General features: G+C 42.5%; 1 protein-coding gene across 3 annotated transcripts in view; it reads right to left on the reverse strand.

Annotated features, from left to right (window-relative positions):
- apbb1 (amyloid beta (A4) precursor protein-binding, family B, member 1 (Fe65)) overlaps positions 1 to 20,624 on the reverse strand; it is a 97,120-nt gene extending 76,496 nt beyond the window's left edge. Inside the window, exon 1 of one of the 3 annotated variants that reach the window (XM_079805384.1) lies at positions 20,561 to 20,624. The gene's annotated coding sequence lies outside the window, so the exon portion shown is untranslated. Of the gene's footprint in view, positions 1 to 8,406; positions 8,550 to 20,312 lie in introns of those variants that run through there. The other 2 variants (XM_079805383.1, XM_079805385.1) reach the window with 2 other exon arrangements.
- Positions 20,625 to 23,892: the final 3,268 nt, after the last annotated feature.

Consider the following 23,892-nt stretch of genomic DNA (forward strand, 5'->3'; position numbering starts at 1 on the left):
TAGTGTTACTCGATCTTAGCGCTGCATTTGATACTATCGACCACAACATTCTTTTGAATAGACTCGAAAATTATGTAGGTATTAATGGAATTGCATTATCATGGTTTAAATCATACCTATGCGACCGTTATCAGTTTGTAGTAGTAAATGAAGATATGTCACACCGATCGCAAGTTCAGTATGGAGTACCACAAGGCTCAGTGCTAGGACCGCTACTCTTCACCCTGTACATGCTACCACTGGGAGATATCATTAGGAAGCATGGCGTTAGTTTTCATTGTTATGCTGACGATACTCAGCTCTATATTTCTTCACGCCCTAAAGAAACTTACCAATTCACAAGATTAACGGAATGCATAGCTGATATAAAACATTGGATGACTGGTAATTTCCTGCAACTCAATTCAGAAAAAACTGAATTTTTAATTATTGGACAAAAAAGCTCCACAAGTAGTAACCTAGAATACTGTCTAACACTTGATGGCTGTTCTGTCAAGTCCTCGTCGTCAGTGAGGAACCTGGGTGTGCTCTTTGATACCAATCTTTCGTTTGAAAGCCACGTTTCTAGCATCTGTAAAACTGCTTTCTACCATCTTAAAAATATATCTAAATTACGGCACATGCTCTCAATGCAAAATGCTGAACAGTTAGTTCATGCATTCATGACCTCAAGGCTAGATTATTGTAATGCTCTACTGGGTGGTTGCCCTGCTCGCTTAATAAATAAACTCCAGCTGGTCCAAAACGCAGCAGCTCGAGTTCTTACTAGAACCAGGAAGTATGACCATATTAGCCCAGTTCTGTCAACACTGCACTGGCTGCCTATTAAACATCGCATACATTTTAAAATCTTACTTATTACTTACAAAGCACTAAATGGTTTAGCTCCCCAATACTTGAGCGAGCTCTTAACATATTATACTCCATCACGTCTACTGCGGTCTCAAAATTCTGGCCAGTTGATCATACCGAGAATATCCAAATCAACTGCAGGCGGTCGATCGTTTTCCTATTTAGCACCTAAACTCTGGAACAGTCTTCCTAACATTGTTCGGGAAGCAGACACACTCTGTCAGTTTAAATCTAGACTAAAAACACATCTCTTTACTGTGGCATACACATAAAACACTTTTTCAATGAAATGATTGTTAGGCTGCATTAACTAGGTCAGCCGGAACCGGGAACACTTCCCATAACACCTGATGTTCTCGTTACATCATCAGAAGAATGGCATCTACGCTAATGTTAGTCTCTCTGTTTTATCCCGAGGTTTACTGCAGTCAGCTGGATCCGGGCCGTATCCAGTTCAGATGGTGGACCTGCGCCCAGAGAAGACCAACACAGGACCCCGAAGTGTCTGGGAGACCGTGATTTAGGGCTGCTCGATTATGGAAAAAATCATAATCACGATTATTTTGGTCAATATTGAAATCACGATTATGTAACACGATTATTTCACATGACTTTGGGAATGTGTTGTATTTATTAAAAATACACCTTTCAACAATTCAATTGAAATTGTAACATTTGTTGTACTTTTTGAACTATTAAAATAAATAATATAACATATTCAAATCAAAGTATAAAAGTATTCACGTAAAAATGATAATCACAAATAAATAAGATCAACAATATGGTTCGGCTAGATATGCTTTTCAGGTACGTCTAACATTAGTTTTCAGGTACAGAAATGTCTCAAATGTAAAATAACATTGCATATTTGAGTGCATAAATTAAAGATGAATCCTATTAAACTTACAAAAGCTATTCAATCCGGATCGGATATGCGTCGTCTTTATCGACTGTATAAAGTTCACTTAAGGCATATACAGACTATGTCTGCTAGGATACTCATCAAGATGGACATGTTGACATACGTTTTGTGTGAGTTTGTCCGTTCAAGAGCAAGACTTGAAAGAGAACTCAATATTTGCGCGCTGAGAGACGTGTGCGCGCTCTCGGATGAGTGCACAGAGATACATTTCCTCACAGCGCGCGCGGCTTCTCATTCACGTCTTCAGGCACTAAACCCGGGTGATGACGGTGAAACGACTGGTCATATTCAAACATAAGGCAGCACTCGCATGCATTGAACAAAGTTTACAAAGAGAGAATTATTTGAAAAATATAAGGGGAAAAAAGGACGTTTACACGGCACCCCTGCTCTCGTCAGTTTTTGTTTCTTTATTAGATTGTCATAGGTCACTCTGTTTAATTTTCAAGTGGTTAAACAAATTCGTGATGTTCCCTTGCGTTGCAGCCACTACCATGTAGAAAATCTTGCACGTAGCATGTTTCTGCTCGTCGTCTGATTCCTCGAAGCCAAACTGTTCCCAGACAACGGAGTTGGTTTTGCCTTTTTTGCTCACCAAACGCTGCTGTAACTGCCCTCCTTCTGCCATCTTTACTCGCGCCGAGTTTTTAAATTCCAGCGGATGATATGCACACGAGACTCCCGATCTGAGAAAGTTTGTGGCTTCGGGAGGGGCGGATGAGCGCGTGCGCGTTTCATTCAGAACGCAAGGCAAAATAATCGTTTTTTCTCGATTGTACTATTTTGGTGATCGTTGGGAGGCAAAATCGAAATCGAAATTCGATTAATTGCACAGCCCTACCGTGATTAGACTCCCCCTGAAACTGCCTCATCGACACGGCATCTCAATAAACCCGTCTCCAGCGTGTTGCCTCCGATCATTCTAATATTGCACTTTAATAATTATTTAATCAACATCATCCTCAATAAACCCGTCTCCAGCATGTTGCCCCCGGTCCCTCGAATATTCTGATCTATTATGACCTCCGAGCTGTAAAACTGCCAGAATAATAATAATAATACGCTGTTTGTTAATTGGCCAGAGGAGAACTGGCACCCCGACTGAGCCTGGTTTCTCCCAAGGTTTATTTTTCTCCATTAGGTCACCTAATGGGGTTTTGGTTTCCTTGCCACTGTTGCCTCTGGCTTGGCGTGCTCAAATAATAAACTAAATTAACCATTTAAACTAAATTACTGATAAAATTATTGATCTAAAGCCCACACTGTCACTGTATGATACTTGAAATTTTTCCAGAATGGCTCTACAGCTGAATAAAATTATGCTGCATTATTTTCCTGTTTAACACTGTAAAGCTGCTTTGAAACAATCTACATTGTTAAAAGCGCTATATAAATAAAGTTGACTTGACTTGACTTGACTTGACTTAAAGGGGCAGTATCATTAGGTCTTAAAGGGGCAGTAGCCTTTACTGCTGTCTGTTTAATGTCAAACAACAAAAGACAAGGACATCACTCACTGCTCTTGATTGAAATGCTTTTGTAAGTTTAATAGGATTAATCTTTAATTTATACACTCAAATATGCAATGTTATTTTACATTTGATCAATTTCTGTACCTGAAAACTAAAGTTAGACATACTTGAAAAGCATAGTTTATTTTATTAGTATCTTTGCTCAATAGTATTTATTTGTGCTGCTGCTTGTATTTAAATTATTTGTTCTTATTATTTTCTTTATTTTTATTTTTATTTCTATACTTTTTTCCCTGAACATAGCAAAAACTGAACCGTACCGAAACCATGATACAAACCGAACCATGAGCAATCTGTACTGTTACACCCCTAGCATAAAGTATGCAAACATTTTCAAAGGGTGCCATGACTGAAAAAAGGAAAACACTGGGTTAGAACAACTGATCTGTCCAACACTGAACTCACGAATCAGTTTATTCATTTACTCAGAACGCATCTGAAATGAGAACACAAGTGTGCTTACCCAATTTAGCAAGAGTGGATAGTAAGAATTATTTTTAATTATCAACAGCATTTCAGCTTATTTCTGTTGACAATGTGTAGTGAAATAAATAGCCTACAATCATTTAGACTGGAGTGAGGTGAAACCAGAACAAAGTTATTATAGCTAGCTGATGATATGATTATATACCAAAACAATTATATGTAAATAGTGCAAAAAATGAGGAACAAAAGAAACAAACATCGATGTAAGAGATCATACATAATATGAGATATCAAAATAAGATGATCAAAAGTACTAGCATTTTTTAAATGTATTGTCAGTATTGTGCTCGCAGATCACGAGGGTAGTGTGTGTGTGTGTGTGTGTGTGTGTGTGTGAACCACCACCGAAGACCATTTTTGACCCAGGAAAAACCCTGCCTACCACTCAAAACATTGAATTGAAGTATCATATAGATTCCGTAAAACGGGAACCAATAGACTAGGCTACTATAATGATGCTGGCTTGTAAACGTGAGCATCGCGATCATTTGGCGTTTGAAAAAAATAAAACCCATGAAATGATATTCATATGACATGCTGAAACATATGTCACTGTACCTGGGATGAAGACATTTCACACGCGACGCAAGCAGAACACCTGCATGTGAACTCCTGCAGTGTTCAGGGCTATCATAGTTGTCAACAACTTGTCATGTCAACAAATGCACGTGCGATGCATCCCCTGATGTAGAATGACAGTTTATGACAGTAGTAGAGGACAATACTGTTTCCCAACTGTAGGGGGACCCCGAGAGCAAAAACTACCTAGTGCTGCTTTAAACCGCTAATCCAATCTGTATGCTGTAAAATGCACCGTAAAGAGGAGAATCTCAGCTTTTCAGAAGTATCACATTTCTCGTGATTGATTATTCAGAGGTTCCGTAGGGAGCGTGCAAGCGTCATCAAAATCTGCAGCGTTAGGCTTGTTTGAGATGTGCCGCGCCTCGCCTGCAGTTCAGCCGAGACTAGGCGGCTGCAGTGAGGGGAGGAGTGAAAAAAGTGCAGGCAAGCCGGACAGTTCTCTCTTCTCGTAGTGGATCAGACACCTGCGAGATCAAAGGCGCTTTGTTGCTGATAAACTGGATGTAATTTAAGTTCTGTTACTTTTATATGAAAATAAATATTATGAACAAGACACCCAAAGTTTTTGTTATTTATTTACATTCGAAAGACGTGTTTATCAATCATTTTGACTTTAATTAGGCCTACATACATGTTTGTATATATATATATCAGTGGCGGCTACTGGTCTGTCAGAGAGGGGAAGCTCATTTTCGGCCTACATCATAAAATTGTCTATTTATTTAAAAGTAAATTCTGCCCTACGTTCCTTTTCAAGAAAATGGTCTGTGACCCTGTCGTACCAACTAGGAGTCTTTTCAAGTGACTTGACCAGTGTCCTCTCAATGGCCAGCAGAGCTAGGCTGCTTAAACGGCCTTGGCCCATTGTGTTTCGGGTGTAGGACTTGAGTCGCTTTAAACAGGAGAAGCTCCTTTCTACACTTGCAGATGTAGCTCCAATTGTTGCCACTAATGAGAACAGTTTGTAAAGCTGAGGCATTGCACTGTCCAACTCCATGTCTTTAAGGAACACCAAGTAATCACACAGCTTTCCCCTAGCCTACTAACGTTATATGAATGAATGAAGGAATGAATGAATGAACGATCTAAAAAAAAATATTAAACTCTGTAAAACTGAAACAAGGAATGTGGTGTATAATTGTGTGAAATGTATGATGAAAATCAAGCAATTTCGCCAAGCAAATATCAAAGAAATAGGTTGCAGCAGTTTTTATTTCGACTGAACTTGAGAAATCCGCGATAGGACTGAGCGCGAATAGCTTCAGTGATTCCTTATAGTACAGAATCGCTGTCAGTCAAAAGGAGATGCAGTCTTTCGACAGACCCTCCAATCATCACGCAGAAGCTCGGAGTCCGGGCCAGCCCACTCCCCATTCACCCCCAGAGACGCTGAGCGTCCGTGGGCGGGACATAATCGCAGCGTTTATCCAATGACCATCTAGTTTCGAAGCGCTGAAAAAAACCGTTCAAAGCAGCCCCATTGAAGTCAATGGACGCTGGGCTTCAATAGGGAAATGCACTGTGACGCTGCGGGAATGTATGAGAAGGAAATCGAGTCAGCCGACCTGCTATATGTAACTGATTCTGAACGAACTCGTCTTTGAGATGAACGTTTTCTAACGCATTTTTAGTCAATAAAAAGTTAATACAATAGTACATATTTGACCATTAATTTTGTGACATTATAAGGGAAGCCGAGCTTCCCTTGCAGTCTTAAAGAAATCGCCACTGATATATATATATATATATTTTATAAATAAAACAACAATCACATAACCCACAGAGAGATCGCCTTTGTTAGAGAGTTTGGGAATATTCACACATAAAAACATGATATCAGAGTTTTAAAATCAAACATTTTTAAAAAGAACCATACATCACGGTTGTTTAAACCAATAAGCATTAAGCTGTGTCGTCAGCAAGTCGTTTCCCATCATGCTTTTGCTCAGCGCAGTCGGTGGAGAGCAACTGCGCTCAACTGCAGAATCCGACACATCCGCCTTTCGCTCGCGAGAGTTTTTTGACATACGTCGGCATGGCATCAGAGCAAGGCGGACCGCCCTCGGACACATTTCTAACCGGAATGCATCTCGCGCTGATCACCGGTGATCGGTTCTGCGCAGATTTTGCTCATCTCAAACAAGCCTACTGATTCATCAAGGAAACGCATGTGGGTTGTTCCCCTGAGCCAAACAGAAACGATTGTTGATCATTAGTCCCATCCCTCCCGTGCCCAGATTCGTTGAAACTGTCATCAACTCAACCAACAAACATAGTTTTTGGTCTTTTGAACCATGTTTTGAACCACCAATCACGTTTCTCACAACGTGAAATTGGGTGTGTATTTGCGTGCATTAAAATGCATGCAGAGCACTTTCTCACATAGCACAGCACACAAAAGTCAGTATATTTCTCTATTTGTATGTAGTTTGTGTTTTACACTGTTGAAGTGCTCTGTTATTATATAACAATCTTTCTATTTATTTTACTCCCTGAACTTTTTTGGACACATCTACATTGTCAGTAAATAAAATACACCTGTTTTCACTCAAAAACGCCTAGAATAATATTATAATAAATGGCTATAACTTGCTGAGGGATTGTTACATTTAGACAAAATTTCATCTGGAAGTCTAAAACAACCAAGTCTTTATAAAGGAAAAAATCCAAACTTTATGAAGTTCTGTTTTGGTTCACAGTAAAAACACAAATTTTCTTGTTGCCGTTTTTATTAAAATTCTATTAATTTAATCGATTCTCAGACTAAATAAATGTAAAATTGGGACATCAAATGAGCTAGATGGAAACTTCATGTTCTCCTGTTTAAAATGATATATGCACTTGACTCTAGCTGCTAGAATGGGTGAGAAAAACAAAGAAAAGTAGAGGCAAGTCAGGCAACCCAAAAATGTTCTAGGTCAAAGGGTTTGAATATAAATATTACTATTATTATTGTTATATTTATTCTTACATTCTCTATTTTTAATTTGTAATAATTCAAATGTTATTGTAATAGTAAGAATCGCATTTTAAATCGCAATAGCAGAATAATCGCAATTAGATATCTCCTCCAAATCGTGCAGCCCTAGTATTAATTCTACTTAGCAGCAACTGATGACGTTCACAATTGACGATTGATGGCGATTCCTCCCGTCCTCTGGAGTTCGTTCTCCCGAGTCGAACTTGCAAGTCTGAACTACCAAGGACGCAAGTCAGAAGTTTGCGTACTTGGTACTGAGAAACGGGTGTTCAACGCAGCGCCGTTTCAGTTTCAAAAAACGTTTTGCAACGTTTTGTCGGGGCTGAATGCAGCCCTGTTTCATATTGCGCAGTCGGGCGCAGCTGCTCTCCACCGACTGCTCTGATCAAAAGCATGATGGGAAACGACTTGCTGACGACACAGCTTAATGCTTATTGGTTTAAACAACCGTGATGTATGGTTCTTTTTTAAAATGTGTAAATAAATTATGTGTGAATATTCCCAAACTCTGACTGTGCGATCTCTCTGTGGGTTGTGATTGTTGTCAAAATTATAAAAAATATATAAAAACATGTAGCCTATGTAATTAAAGTAAAAACGATTGATAAAAATAAATAAACTTTGGGTGTCTTGTTCATCATATTCATTTTCATATAAAAGCAACAGAACTTAAATTACATCTAGTTCCCTTTCGAATGGTCAGTTCGTACTGCGTCTTAAAGACGCTAAGGGATATAGGTTCTCCTATTCTCGAATACTGAAGTGTTTATAAAATCACGCAGTGCTACTGCCCAGTCAAAACGGGGTCGAGACTTCTCGCGCGCTATTGGCTGGCCAGTGGTAACTGCATGAACCAATGGCAGATCAGCGTATCTGAGCGAACCTATGGGCGCTAAGCCCTTGGCGCTGGACACAGAAGCCCGCGAACTGACCGGAAAAGCCCGCGAAGGGCGCCCTTAAAATACGCTGTAATGCCCCAAAACGTCAGATTTTTCTCCTTCAGCGAAGATTTTTATATCCTCGCTGATACCCTCCGATACGAAGAAGCTTACCGTGAAAGACGAGCAGTCAGCGGAATCGAGCCAGCCAGCCCGGACCCCTGCGAGAGTCGGTCTGTCTCAGCGCTCTCATCTATCCGCGAGCTGTCGCTCCTTCTCCCCTGCGCTCGCCGGTGAAAACACTTCTCAAGTGTATCCTTACAGTACAAAAAAAGAATACATGTCACAATTCTGTGTTAGATGCAGCACAACCCTGCATCAGGAGGATGCCCATGATCAGTGTATCACCTGTCTGGGCAAGGCCCACGCCGACACTGCTCTCTCTGGGTCCGGCTGCTCTCAGTGCGAGAGCATGCCCATCTCCTCCCTCCGTTCGCGGATCGCGTTCTTCTCAGAGCGCGACCCCGCCCCTCGCGCTCTCCCGCTCACTTTCCCGTCCGAACCCCGGCGGAAAAAGCGGCGGAGCCAGAGGGCTGACTACGCTGAAGGGGAGCGAGCCTCGTCCTCGCCTCAGAGAGACGTTTCCCCAGTAACGTTCTCTCGTTCAGACCAGCTTCCTCCGCTCGACGCCGAGGACCTGGTCTCATTCGGCGGCAATGATGAGGACGATCCATGACTCCGTGTCCCTCGTCGCCTCCGATGCTGAGGAATGGTCGGGCTCTGTTGGCGACCCCACCCCCTCGACATCTCAGCAGCGCAAAGACGCGGCTAAGGCTGGTGCGGACACCGAGCTAATCCGTGTCCTCAATAAGGCCGTTTGTGAGCTGGGCCTGGACTGGGCAGTCCCTGAAGAGCACACACCCAGCCGTCTTGATGAATGGTACCTCCCGGGGCGCCAGCAGGCCCCTCGGCAGAGAGCGGGCTACCTTTTTTCCTGAGGTACACCAGGAACTGGCGAGGTCGTGGCGCGCTCCCTACTCCGCTCGCCTACGCCCATCCACCTCGCACGCGCTCTCCACCATTGACGGCGCTGTCGAGAAGGGCTATGAGAAGCTCCCGCCGCTCGAAGAATCGGTGGCTGCCCACCTCTGCCCGCCCTCAGCGATAGGCTGGAAGCCCAAAATCGCACACCCTTCGAGGCCCTGCCGTACCACAGCGGCCTTGGCAAACAGGGCCTACGCTTCCGCCGGCCAAGCAGGCTCCGCTCTCCACTCGATGGCGGTCCTGCAGGTGTTCCAGGCGAAGCTCCTTCGGGCTATGGACGAGTCCGGTCCAGACCAGGAGGTTTTTCGTGACCTCCGAAGCGCCACAGACCTGGCCCTTCGAGCTACGAAGGCCACTGCCCAGGCCATAGGCAGATCGATGTCCAGTCTCGTGGTGTTAGAGCGCCATTTATGGCTAAACCTCACGGAGATCAAGGAGGCCGATAAAACCGCCTTCCTCGACGCTCCCATCTCTCCGAACGGTCTGTTCGGTCCCGCGGTGGTCGGTTTCGCAGAACACTTCACCACGACGCAGAAAGCGTCCCAGGCGATGAGCCACTTTCTGCCCAAAAGAGCCAGCGCCGCCTCTTCAACTCGGCCAAGAGCTCCGTACCAGCAGCAGCAACAGCAGAGCAGATCTGCGACTGCGACCGCTCCCGCGCTAGCTCCCGTGCAGCCCCGCCCACCTTATGACCAATGTCAGCGTCATCACCAGGTTAAGCGCTTCCCACCCAAACGTCAGGGTCCCCGGCCTAAGATCACGCTGGACCCTGATCACAGGAAGCAGTCCTGACCGGCTGATCAGGAAGAGAGGACGGGTGAGCTCCGCCCAAGCCAGTCCGCCCCCCAAAAGACTCCGAATTCTCTCCCCGCGGCCCGTTTTTTTTCCGGCCCGGGAGAAACATGTTGTATATGTAAAAAATGTGAGCAGCGAGCCCGCGCTCGCGCGCGCTCCACTGCACTTTACCGCTGTTATTGCGGGATCAATAAAAAATTTGAATGTTCAACAAATGAGTCTTCTTTCTCTTCCACACCACACGAATGTCAGCGCGCGGCAAAATGCGCCGCCGTACGACACTATAAAACCCCTATGCAACTGGGCAGAGGCTTGGAAAGCAATCCAGGGTTTTTCCTACATTGAAATTTTTTTGGCGGCCGCCAAAACAAATTTTTGTCCCGCCAAAGCTTTATTTGATGAGTTATTGTGATTTATGACTGATGTAGAATAGATGCTGCGCTTGTAACTGAGTGACAGAGAGACGATCAGAGCTCCTCCCTCGCTCGCACTCTCTCTGTCTTCAAAATAAGCATTCTTAGCTTTCTAATATTTCACATATTACGTTAATCAAAATCAAAAGGTCGGAAGACCGAATCCATGTTGCACGTGGCGCTATCGGACGATGTTTTCCTTTCATTACCACTGGGTGTGAAATGCGCTCAAAAAACATTGACTGATTCTCTTACCAGCTGACATAAACCATACTTTCAATAAACGGGAAACAAATCGTGTCCAGTTATGAAGTGTTTTCTGTGTGTTGACAAATCTTTTGCGATGTTCTAACAGACGGGATTCACACACAACGCGTCTGCTAATGTCCGATTCGCAACCTAATGACTCCTTTGAACCGAATCATTTTAACGACTGGTTAGAAAAACTCATCTGTCCAACACTGAACTCACGAATCAGTTTAAATTTACTCAGAACACCTGAAATGAGAACACAAGTGTGCTTACACAATTTAGCAAGAGTGGGTGTAAGAGTTAGTTTTAATTATCCACAGTCTTTCAGCTTATTTATGTTCATAATGTGTAGTAAAATAAATAGCCTATAAATCACTTAGTTTAGACTGGAGTGAGGTGAACCCAGAACAAAGTTGTTGTTAGCTAGCTGATCATTTTATGAAATTGTATATGGCAGAAAATTAGGCTATTTGTTCATTTTTTAAATACTACTTTTTAATATTGATATGATTATATACCAAAACAATTATCAGTAAATAGTGTAAAAATGAGGAACAAAAACAAACATCAAGGTATCCCACATGAAAAAATACAATAGTATATTATAGTATATTATAGTAAAATTACTATAGTGTTTTTGAACCATACTATAGTAAAGATACAACAGTAAATTGTAGTATATTGTAGTATATTATAGTATTTACTACACTTTGTTTATTTACTGTAGTATATTTACTATAGTACAGTTCAAAAACACTATAGTATTTACTAGAGTAATTTTACTATAATATACTATAGTATTTTTTCATGTGGGATCAAAATAAGATAAGCAAAATTTACAAACTTTCTTTGAATTTATTTAAAATGTATTGTCAGTATTGCGCTTGCAGATCACGTGGGTAGGGTAATTTTTTACTGTGCGTGCGTGTGTGTGTATGGGTGACCATGTCTGTCAGCCACCACCGAAGACCATTTTTGACCCAGGAAAAACCCTGCAATCCCTGGTGTGTCACAGTGGGTTATAAAAACCATTCAACTAGGCTATTCGCTCCAATTCGCTCACAAACCACCGCGATTCGCGGGCATAACTTACACTTCAGTGAAGAGCAACGTAACTCACGTCCTCAAAACCGAAGTGGAAAGTCTATTGATGAAAGGAGCTATAGAGGCGGTGCCTGCAGCTCAGAGCGAGTCAGGGTTTTACAGCCGCTACTTCCTGGTTCCCAAGAAAGATGGCGGCCTCAGGCCCATCTTAGACCTCAGACATCTGAACAAGGCTCTTATCAAACGGCCGTTCAGAATGCTGACATTAAAACAAATCATTGCACAAATCCGCCCGATGGATTAGTTTTTCTCAGTAGATCTGAAAGATGCCTACTTTCATATCCAAATTATCCCACGTCACAGACTTTTTAGAGTTTCTGAGATTCGCGTTCGACGGGAAGGCATACCAGTACACAGTCCTGCCTGTCTCTGGCGCCCCGCACTTTCACGAAGTGTATGGATTAGGGGTGGCACGGTACATGGAAAAAAACCGAACCGTTCGGTTCGCTTGTGTCGGTTCGGTGTGTGTGTGTCGCACGGTTCGCGCCTGCGCAATGTATCCTCGTGCCCGCATGTTACCTCAGACAGCTGGTGTCCTTTTCGCGCGAAATAAGAGGTTTGTGTGGACATACAGTAAAGTAAAAGTGGAGTGCTGCAGGTCACGTCACATGTAGAAATGAAAGTGGGAGAGATAAGGAAGGCTGCCGGAGTTGGAGGATGCGCTAGCATCGTATAGCAGGGGAGATGCAGTGCGAGAGCGGGTGCTGCGCGACTCGCGAGACAAACCCTGCCAGTGTGTGTATGCGCAGCGGGCACGCGCGGCGCGGCACCCGCTCTCGCACTGAACCGCGGCTGGTGTGAGAGAGAGTGTGTCTGGTGTGTGTGTGTGTGTGTGTGTGTGAGTCTGTGGGAGATTGAGTGTGTGTGTGAGTCTGTGGGAGAGTGTGTGTGTGTGTGTGTGTGTGTGTGGGAGAGTGTGTGTGTGTGTGTGTGTGTGTGTGTGTGTGTGTGTGTGTGTGTGTGTGTGTGTGAGAGTGTGAATCTGTGGGACAGGCAAATATAGTCTGTCACATTTTCCGGTGTTCTCCTCCGACCCCTGTCTGTCTCGTACTTTGATTTATGAAGGGCAACATATCTGCTGCAAATGCGACCATGTTCCCCTCTGTCTCATACACACATTCATATAACATGCTGTATATAAGTAGTTCACATGATAAATGTAACATTTAAAAGTTAAGATATGCTTCTAGTTCTAATAATTTAAACATGCCTTTGAAGTTTGGGCAAAAACTTCTGGCAGTGTTGTGTTTTCGTGTATTTTATGTTATTTTTTCCCAGCGCTGGACGTCATATGGTGATTGTGAAACACACGGGACACTTGGTGAAATGTGTTAATCAGGTCAGCTGAATTAAAGCCACAGTGCATTGTTCTGATCAAAATTGATATGATTAACATGAAAAATGTACGGCAATGTGTCGGACTCGGTTGACAGCCAGTTAGGAAACAACTTGATATAACAATTTTTAATACTGTATCCTAATTGTGGATGATTAAGCCATATATATCATATGCTGAAGTAAATTTCTGGAGTGTTAACGATAAAAAACAACAACAAAAAGAACCGTACAGAACCGAAAACCGTGACCCTAAAACCGTGATACGAACCGAACCGTGGGTTTTGTGAACCGTGCCACCCCTAGTATGGATGCAGCTCTCTCACCTTTAAGACAAATGGGAATGCGCATTCTGAACTACCTCGACGACTGGAATACTGGCCCAGTCAGAGGAAGAACTACAATCTCACAAATCTGTGCTACTCAGCCATCTAGAATGCCTGGGTCTCAGAATAAACACAGCCAAGAGCTCGTTGCTTCCCAGACAGAGGATCTCTTTCCTGGGAACGATTTTAGACTCAGCCCAAATGAGGGTGTGGCTATCAAACGAACGTGCTCTGACTACACAGCAGCTCGCACACTCGTTCACAACAGGAACCAACAGATCCCTGAGAATTTTTCAGAGAATGCTAGGCCTTATGGCATCAGCTTCTCCAGTACTTCCGCTGGGTATGATGCACATGCTCCCCCTGCAGTACTGGCTGAAATCACGGGTTCCTTCCCAAGCGTGGCATTCAGGCCAGCTTTGGATCAAAGTGGGCTGCGGCTGTGTCAAAGCCCTGGCCCCGTGGTCGAATCCCCGCCTCTACGAGTCAGGGGTGAGCTTGGGAACAGTTTCCAGACGGATGGTGGTCACCACAGATGCCTCCAACACGGGTTAGGGTGCTCTGTGCGAGGGCAAACCGGCCTTCGGCTCATGGTCGAGCACGGAGTCACGGTTGCACATAAACTGCCTAGAAATGCTGGCAGTAGTGCTAGCCCTCAAGACTTTTTCACCACGTCTCTTGGGTCATCACGTCCTAGTCCGTACGGACAACACGACTGTGGTATCCTACATAAATCGCCAAGGCGGGCTCAGGTCGAGATGGCTCAACCAACAGGTCAGACATCTCCTCCTATGGGCGAAAGACAGAATGCATTCGCTAAGAGCAGTGCACGTGCCGGGCAGACTGAACCAGGGAGCAGACATGCTCTCCAGGGGCCTCGTGTCCCCGGGGGAATGGTCCCTCCATCCCCAAACGGTTCAAATTATATGGAATGTTTTCGAGAAGGCAGAGGTCGACCTCTTTGCCTCAGAAGACAACTGTCATTGCCCAATTTATTTTTCAAAGAGCAAGGATGCGCTGCCCACGAATGGCCCAGCTGCCTGCTTTATGCTTTTCCACCAGTACCGCTCATTCCCCAGGTCTTAAAAAGAATCAGGGAATGCGGCCACACAGTCCTGCTAGTGGCTCCACTCTGGTGAACCCAAATCTGGTTTCCCGAGTTGATTCAGCTGCTATCAGAGTCCCCTTGGCCAGTCCCGCTGAGAAAAGATCTCCTATCTCAGGCGAACGGGAAAATATGGCACCCCCGTACCAAACTGTGGGCGTTACATGTTTGGCCTCTCAAGGGGAACTCGAGAACCTCCCAGTGAGTGTCCTGAACACTATCTGTGAAGCTAGAGCCCCGTCTACTAGACGTCTCTATGCCCCTAAATGGTCAGTGTTCTCTGACTGGTGTTCAGCCAGGAACCATAACCCAGTGTCATGCGAGATATCACAGATACTTGTTTTTCTACAAGAGATGTTGGATGCAGGACGCACTCCATCCACGCTCAAAGTCTACACAGCAGCTATTGCCTCATCTCATACGCCTATAGCTGGCCAATCAGTAGGCAGACACGACATGGTCATAAAATTCTTAAAGGGAGCCAGGAGGCTTAACCCTCCTCGCCCTCCTACAGTGCCATCCTGGGATCTTTCATTGGTCCTACGAGCACTAATACCCCTTTTCCACCAAAGCAGAGCCAGAGCTAGATCGGAGCCAGAGCCTAGTTTCAAATCGGTTCTTTGTGTTTCCACACCCAAAGCTCCAGCTCCGAGCCAGGAAAAGTGGTTCTTAAGTAGCACCAAAACATTGCTGGGCTAGAACAGGGCTAGAAGTAAGAACCAATTACATCAGGCGCTGGGGGCGGGGTCAACAAGACGAACACAAACTTGAGATCCACCATTTTTGAAATAGCAGCTAATGGAGCTAACAGCTGCTGTTCGTTTGTAATCTCCGTCTATACAAATTACGGCGAACTACATGAATGCGTTGGATTCGCTGTGTTTGCGTTGTGTTTTGATGCCGATGTAGGATCGTAAAGCCATGTGAATGAATAGTAACGCAACGGTTGCATTGTTGATGGAAGGCTTGTTCACAGCGGTGCTTACAGAGACCGATCGCCGTATGATAACGAGTCCAACGAGAGCATACGACTCCTTATGTTTTTGATTCACTCATGCGTTTTTTTATATCATACGTGGATCGGTCTGCGCAGTGACGATGCATCTCGAACAAGCCTGGTGTGTTTGTGTTTCCCGCTGCCCAGGGTTGCCAGGTTTTCACAACAAACCCGCCCAATTGCTACTCAAAACAAGCCCAATCGCGTTCCAGGGGGGGATTCCCCAGTAAAAATCACATTTGGGGGTAAAATATGTGTTTTTTGGCATGGTTGCCTACTAAAATTCGCATTCCCGGGGCTAAATATCACATAATTGGGGTCGCTTCAACCCGCGGACATGAAAAAACAGCCCGCGGCAAAACCACATACTTGGCAACATTGACGCTGCCTCGCTAGCGTTGCTGAGAGAGATGAGACGTATACAGTGACGTAAGACATGGCTCTGTTGTGGCTCTCAGCTTGTGGAAAAGCAAACGGTTCTTAGAAGGCTCCTCAGTTGAACCAACTATGAACTGGGACTAGCTCTGGCTCTGAATTAGCTCTAGCACTGCCTTGGTGGAAAAGGGGTATAAAAGGACCTCCCTTCGAACCAATGCAGACGGCTGAACTAAAACCGCTTTTACTGAAAACCGCCCTGCTATTAGCATTGGCATCAGTTAAGCGTGTTGGTGACATTCAAGCGCTCTCTGTGAACGCATCATGTCTAGAATTTGGCCAAGGTGATTCCAAAGTCATCCTCAAACCAAGACATGGCTATGTGCCTAAAGTGCTTTCAACACCATTCAAAGCACAGGTAATCACTCTTTCTGCTCTTCCACCCTCTGAGGATGACAGACAGTTACACCTGCTCTGCCCTGTTAGGGCACTCAGAGCATATTTTGAGCGGTCCTCCCACTTTAGACAATCGGAGCAGCTCTTTGTAAGCTTTGGTGGCCGCACTAAGGGACTTCCGGTCACCAAGCAAAGTCTAGCCAGATGGCTAGTTGACGCAATAGCACTAGCATACGATACTATGGGCCTTCAATGTCCCATAGGTGTCAAAGCTCACTCCACCAGAGGCATGGCCTCCTCCTGGGCGTGGGCTAGTGGAGTGTCTATTGGTGACATCTGTAGATCGGCAGGCTGGTCCTCACCATCTACTTTTACCAGATTCTACAGTCTGGAAGTCCCTGCACTGCAGGCACAGATCCTTGCTGTATAATGATAAGCATTAACGGGTAACCCGTCCTTATTAGTTCGGCATCTGGGTCTTCATATGCTCAATGCAAGACTGAATATTTTTCCCCTTAAATTGCTGGCCTCTATGAGCCCAGTATGAATAGGGATATATATATATACATAAAAATATATATCATGATGTGTCAATAACTCTAGTCTTGGGCCCCCTTATAGTGCTCAAACTGAGGGAGTACATACCATTGCGCTTCATAGCACGGCGGGATTAAATAGGCTCCCATTGCGTCTTAAGACGCAGTACGAACTGACCGTTCGAAAGGGAACGTACTCGGTTACTTATGTAACCTCGGTTCCCTGAGATAAGGGAAGGAGTACTGCGTAGACGGCCGTGCAATGGCGCTAAAACAACGGGTGACCTTCGCTTCAGTCGAATTAAGCTGACGTTTTGGGGCATTACAGCGTATTTTAAGGGCGCCCTTCGCAGGCTTTTCCGGTCAGTTCGCGGGCTTCTGTGTCCAGCGCCAAGGGCTTAGCGCCCATAGGTTCGCTCAGATACGCTGATCTGCCATTGGTTCATGCAGTTACCACTGGCCAGCCAATAGCGCGCGAGAAGTCTCGACCCCGTTTTGACTGGGCAGTAGCACTGCGTGATTTTATAAACACTTCAGTATTCGAGAATAGGAGAACCTATATCCCATAGCGTCTTAAGACGCAGTACTCCTTCCCTTATCTCAGGGAACCGAGGTTACATAAGTAACCGAGTACGTTGATCAGAAACAAAGTGCACGAGTGTGAATCCCGCGATATCCGTCTTTGATCTCGAAGGTGTCTGATCCACTACGAGAAGAGAGAACTGTCCGTCTTGACTGCACTTTTTTCACTCCTCCCCTCACCGCAGCCGCCTAGTCTCGCCTGAATTTCAGGCGAGGCGCATCTCTAACAAGCCTCTTCACATCTGAGCTGCCACTGCAGTCTGTCACCGCTCGTCAATATATTTGAGATGACCAATCAAATCGAAGCGTGCATTCCAGCATTGCATAGCATTCAAGCATTCCTAGCTTTCCTGGTAGCCTTCAGTAAATTAACTTGTCTAAGAAAATAATGAATAAAACATAAATATCAGTTGACTTTTTACTTTCTTCACTGATACAGGCGAAAATGAAAAGACTATCGGTAAAAGTTCAGCTTTAGGAGGCATTTAGTTGAAAAGACTGTTTGTGAAGCTGTTTCGTACCAATAACACGAATATACACGAAAGCTGCTTTCTGTGGATTAGCGGCAGCGCACAAAGACTTAAATGTTCCGGTGTGGTTTTGTCAAACGTTTAATATACAGAAGAAGCGCTGTCATTTAGGAACAGGGCCGTCGCTAGTGGGGTGAAAGCTGGTGACGATTATAGGGGCCCCCACTGCCCAAGGGGCCCCACAAAATCCAGAAGTTATACTATATAGGCCCCTGTTCTGTGAATAATTCTAATATTTTTACCAGATGTATGCCTGAGATTTTAATGAAAACCACAAAACCATGCAAATAGGTTAAAGAAGTTTTTCAAATATCTGCTCCTCTCCTCTCCATACAAATGGTTCAGTCCGGTTTAGTATTTATTAATTAAATCAGTCAGTGACGAACATTAGATAATTTGACCCAATAAAATTGTAAGTCCCACCCCAGCTCGTGAACAGAACCAATCGGAGTTGAGGCGGCAGCTGAAGTTAACGATGAACTTGTTGAAAGAACAGGAGACTGACTGACAGGCTGAAAATGTCAGGGAAAAGAAAATATAAATCAGGGTACCAGAAACGTCTTGAAAAGAACGAGAGGGAGGCCAGTAGAGTTGCTGTATCCCAGCCGATCAAGACGTTCTTTAAGACAGGTTAGTAACTTAGTGAATTGTTATTTCGCTGTCAGATTTACTTTCGTAGGAAAACTAACCTACGACCTACGGCCTGCCGCCTACTGCCATTACCGGCACCGCGGCACGCACCGCTGTCAAATTGATTAAATGATTACGTGGTCAAAATCCCCGTCTTTTTACGCTATTGTAAATAGAGTTTGTTTGTATAACACACAGAAAAAATGTCACAAGCATTATGCACCTACTGGCTGTTGATTTATTTTATTAGGCTACAGTCAAGAAAACACGAATACAACACACTGCTCTTGGATGGATACATTCATTAGCTTTATTTAATAATATATTACACAGTTACATAGTGTCTTTATATAAATAAGACAAGTAATTCTTATAAAAAAGACAAAAGTCTTTACATTTGACTGCATTCTTGACAATTTATTTGTTTACTTTTTGAATTTATTAATATTTAAAAATGTCTTGGTTTTTGTTAAGTTTTTATTAGTTGTAAAAATGTATATAAACATTTACCTTTTAAAAAAAAGAGTTTACAACACCACCACCATCTTTTGTTACATATAGACTGTCGTAGTGACTTATTTATACTTATTATAATGTTCTGCAGCAACAGATGTGGCATCATCTGACTCACAACCCCATTCCAAAGATGACATGGAGGGTCAGTGTGGAACATCCTCATTGGGTATATAACTTGTCAGGAATCACTTTATTTTTTTGTATTTAGTATTTAGTAGTCACATATGTTTTAACTGAACTGAATTGGAAAGTATTGGTTTATTCTTGATACAACTATTTGAGTCATGGTATTTGTTGTCTACGGAGCCAGGCTCCTCAACCCAGCAAATGCATGAAAGTAGGCCAACATCAGTTAGTGAAGGTCAAAGTGAAGAAGCTGAAAGTAGCACCAGTCAGAACACAGTAACAGACAGCCCAAACTCAGCAAGTACAGGGAGAAATGAGTAAGGTCATCAAAGGTTATAGATTAACCAAACTGATATACATATAATAATGATTCATTTAATTTTCATAGTTATTGCAATGTTTATTGCTGATTGAGATTTGTTTTAGTGTTTGCTATCTCTTTGTTTTATAATGTGTATTTTTCTTTTGCTGGTGTTAAGTAAAAATCTTTATTTACATTTATCTGTTTTGTTATTTTGTAATAAACCCCTATTAGGTTACATGTGGGCCTCCATTCTCATATATTGTACAGTATATGATTTGGATGGGGGGCCCACATCATTATTTTTTCAGGGGGCCCCAAATCCTCTAGCTACGGCCCTGTTTAGGAATAATATTGCGCCTGTGTTTGAAACGAGATCGCTATCTTTTAACGATGCATCGTGCAGCTCTAATTTTAAAGCTCATACATGTAATCCATATTTGATCAAACGGTGATGACAACAAATCAAAGCCTGATTCATGACATAGCCTAATAATAATCTGAACACATAAACACACAATATATATATATATAGTTAGTTAGTTAGATTATAGCAGGCAGGGCTAAAGAGGATGGTAACGTTAGATATGATCTGTCTGTCTTCCTGCTGATGTGTTTATCTGTCCTTCCCTCAATCGCACTCACACATTCATCATCATTCACGTCATATGCGATCAACACAATGCACTCATTGTGCATAAGAAAACATTCACTCACCTCAATATTAATAAACTCCTCTCATAAATGTCGATCTCCGTTTGCGTTTCAGAAATACTCACTCTCTACCATCACCGTTATACAGCTAACGCTGCTAACGCTAGCCCAAGCAACACCCAAGACGTCATGATGACGTAGGTAGAGCGATCCAGCTAACGTTAATGCTGCAGGCAACTGGGAATTTGGATGTTTCCCATATCCTACCTGGGAATAAAGTCTGAAACACCGCTAGAAATCGGACGTCCTACCTGTGAACTCGGGACAGATCGATAAACATCTTCTTCTTCTACTTCTTTCGTTTATTGGCGGACTGGTGAACTGAGCACATACCGCCACCTACTGTTCCATATAACCCATTTCCTCATTTCATACAAATGAAAAAAAAAAAAAAAAAAAAAAACAGAATTCCGGCATAAGCTTACGCTGCGTCTCCAGCTCCTCCAGCCCATACACAGAACCCTGCCTAATCAAACTACCCTTAAATACATTTTAAATCCTATAAACTATTCATGTACTATATATATATTCCATTAAAACCCTATACCCTAAACCAGAGCCATAGAGAGAGAGAGTTGCGACAACTCCATAGACTCCAATGGAACGGTTTTTTTTACAGCAATGGCGGCTCACGGAGACTCTCAATAGTTCCCGGAAGTAGCAGCCACGCCATAGAGAACAGCAGAACTGACCGTTTGTGATGCACTTTTAAAAGGTAAGACGTTTAGTCAGTAAGATTTTAAATGATCAGCACATTTTAATCAAAATAACTTGTACATTAAAGCCTGCTTGTGTAGATTATTCATCATTAAAAAATATATATATTTTAAAAACAACATCGCTGTAACTACATACTCATGCTACATACACAAGTCGATGTGTAATAAAATTATTGAAAATCAATGCATTTATTGACTATTAATTACCAAAAAGCGCAGTTCTGTCACTGTGAATTGCCCGTCAAAGCACTTCCTGAAACTATTCGAGGTCTACATGAATCACGTGACTATCAAGCGTTTTGAACTTCCGTTGTCGCAACTCTCTCTCTCTATGGCTCTGCCCTAAACTATCTCTATTAACCTCTACTCCTAAAATATACCCCAAATCTAAATCCTTTTGTCCATTATTACTAAGATACTCCATTAATTCTGTTCTCTCCTGAATATATTTCCTACAATGACATATTACATGTTCTACTGTTTCTTTTTCCTTACAAAATTCACATAAACCACTCTCGTGCACTACTACTAAAGCTAATGTTTCATTTAATCCTATGACCAAGCCTTAATCTTGTTAACATAACCTCTTCTTCCTATTTCTTCCCCTTATTCTCTTATTAGACTCTACATATTTCCTAATATACAAATGTTTATACAAATGTCTGCCCTTCATGTCCTTATCCCAGATTTCCTGCCATTTTCCTTTAATATTTTTTTTGATAATCGATTTAACTTCTCCTTTACCTAGAGGTACCCTCACATCAATTGAATCTCTTTCCAACGCCTTTTTGCTAGCTCATCAGCAACTTAATTTCCGTTAACTCCTTTATGTGCTGGAACCCAACAAAATCCAACTATCCCTCCTTTCCTTCTCACTTGGTATAAAAGTATATAAATCTCATTAATTAAATCTACTCTAACTGACTCCTGTGAATCTAATGAATTTAACGTGGATGCTGAATCAGAACATATCACTACTCTATCAGGCCTTATTTCGTCCACCCATGATAAACCGATGATAGCACTCATCTCTGCAGAGTATACTGATAGATTATCAGTTAGCCTTTTTGATATTTTTACATTAAACACCGGTATGTAGATGCTTTCTAACATTAACTGCTACCATCCCTGCTTCCTCCCAATCTCTTACTTCTTCTAATATTTCCAAATCTATTACAACATCTGGAAAAATCCAAGACGGTATCTTACCCATTACAGGTGACATATTACTTTCAATCTCTACAATCTGGAATTTATCTGCAACATAATTTATTTCCCAACCAAATCCTTTTCCTTTATTATTAACATATTCCCAACAATTACTTAATACATCCTTAACAATATGATTTCCCACAAAACTCTTAATGTACTTCCAATAAATTAAAGATAATTTAATTCTTCTCAATTCTAATGGTATTTCATTTGCTTCAACCAACAGGGCATTAATAGGAGTTGACTTCACAGCTCCTAAACATATTCTGAGCGCTCTATACTGTATCTTGTCCAGCCGATTTAAAAGCGTCCTTGATGCCGCACCATAAATCATACAACCATAATCCAGCACTGATCTAAAGCTTGATATAATGACAACAATGCTACTCGTTCTGCTCCCCACTCTTTGCTAGCTATAGCCCTCATTGCATTTAATGTCTTTCTACATTTATTCTCAATTTCATCTATATGCTTTTTCCAGTTATATCTACTATCAAACCACACTCCTAGATATTTAAATGTATTAACCTGCACTAACACTTTATCATATAACTTCAATTCATATTTTCCTTGGATTTTCCTTTTCCTAGTATAAAACATACAACATGATTTACTTACTGACATTTTAAATCTCCATTTTATTGACCATTCCTCAACCTTTTTAATAGATTTCTGCATACTGGATACCACTTGCGAGATATTTCTTCCCCTCTTCCATATTGCACCATCATCTGCATATAACGCACATCCTATATCCATCCCTACATTATCAAAAATATCATTAATCATAACATTAAATAGCAAAGGGCTAATTACACTGCCTTGAGGTATACCATTTTCTGCATGAAATACATCTGATCGACTTGCTCCCACTTGAACTCTAAATGTTCTCTCAAATAAAAATTGCAATAACCAATTATATACTTTCCCAGTTACTCCCATTTTAGCCGCTTTGATTAACAAACCTTCTGTCCATACTGTATCATAAGCTTTTTCTATATCAAAATATACTACCGCCATAACTTCTTTCATACTCATGGTTTTCTCATTACTTATTTAATTAAGGCATCCATTGTAGATCTTCCCCTCCTGAAACCACATTGATATACACTATATTTCCCTTTCTGTTCTAAATCATATGACATACGTTTAATCATCTTTTCCATCAACTTACATAAATTTGACGTCAATGAAATTGGACGGTAACTTCCAGGTGAACTTGGGTCTTTCCCTGGTTTCAAGATTGGCATTACTATTGCCTGCTTCCATGACCTTGGAATTATCCCTTCATTCCATATCTTATTATACAACTTAATAATTACATTTAAATCTTCCTCTGATATATGTTTAAACATCGCATAACTTAGATTGTCCTGACCAGGTGCAGTATTAGCATAACTTTGTAAAGATAGTTTTAACTCTTTGATTGTAAACTCCATGGGCCCTATCTTGCACCCAGCGCAATTGACTTTGTACACCGACGCATGTGTCATTCCTATTTTGCACCCGCGCAAAGCGCGCTTTTCCCTCCACAGAAGCACGTCGCTAAACTAGGCTGCGTTCGAAACCGCATACTTCCCTACTATATAGTATGTAAAAAGCAGTAGGCGAGCGAATAGTATGTCCGAATCCTCAGTTTTCATAAAAGAGTA

The sequence above is a fragment of the Gobio gobio genome (assembly GCF_949357685.1).
Source record: "Gobio gobio genome assembly, chromosome: 22".
Taxonomy (NCBI): Eukaryota; Metazoa; Chordata; class Actinopteri; order Cypriniformes; family Gobionidae; genus Gobio; species Gobio gobio.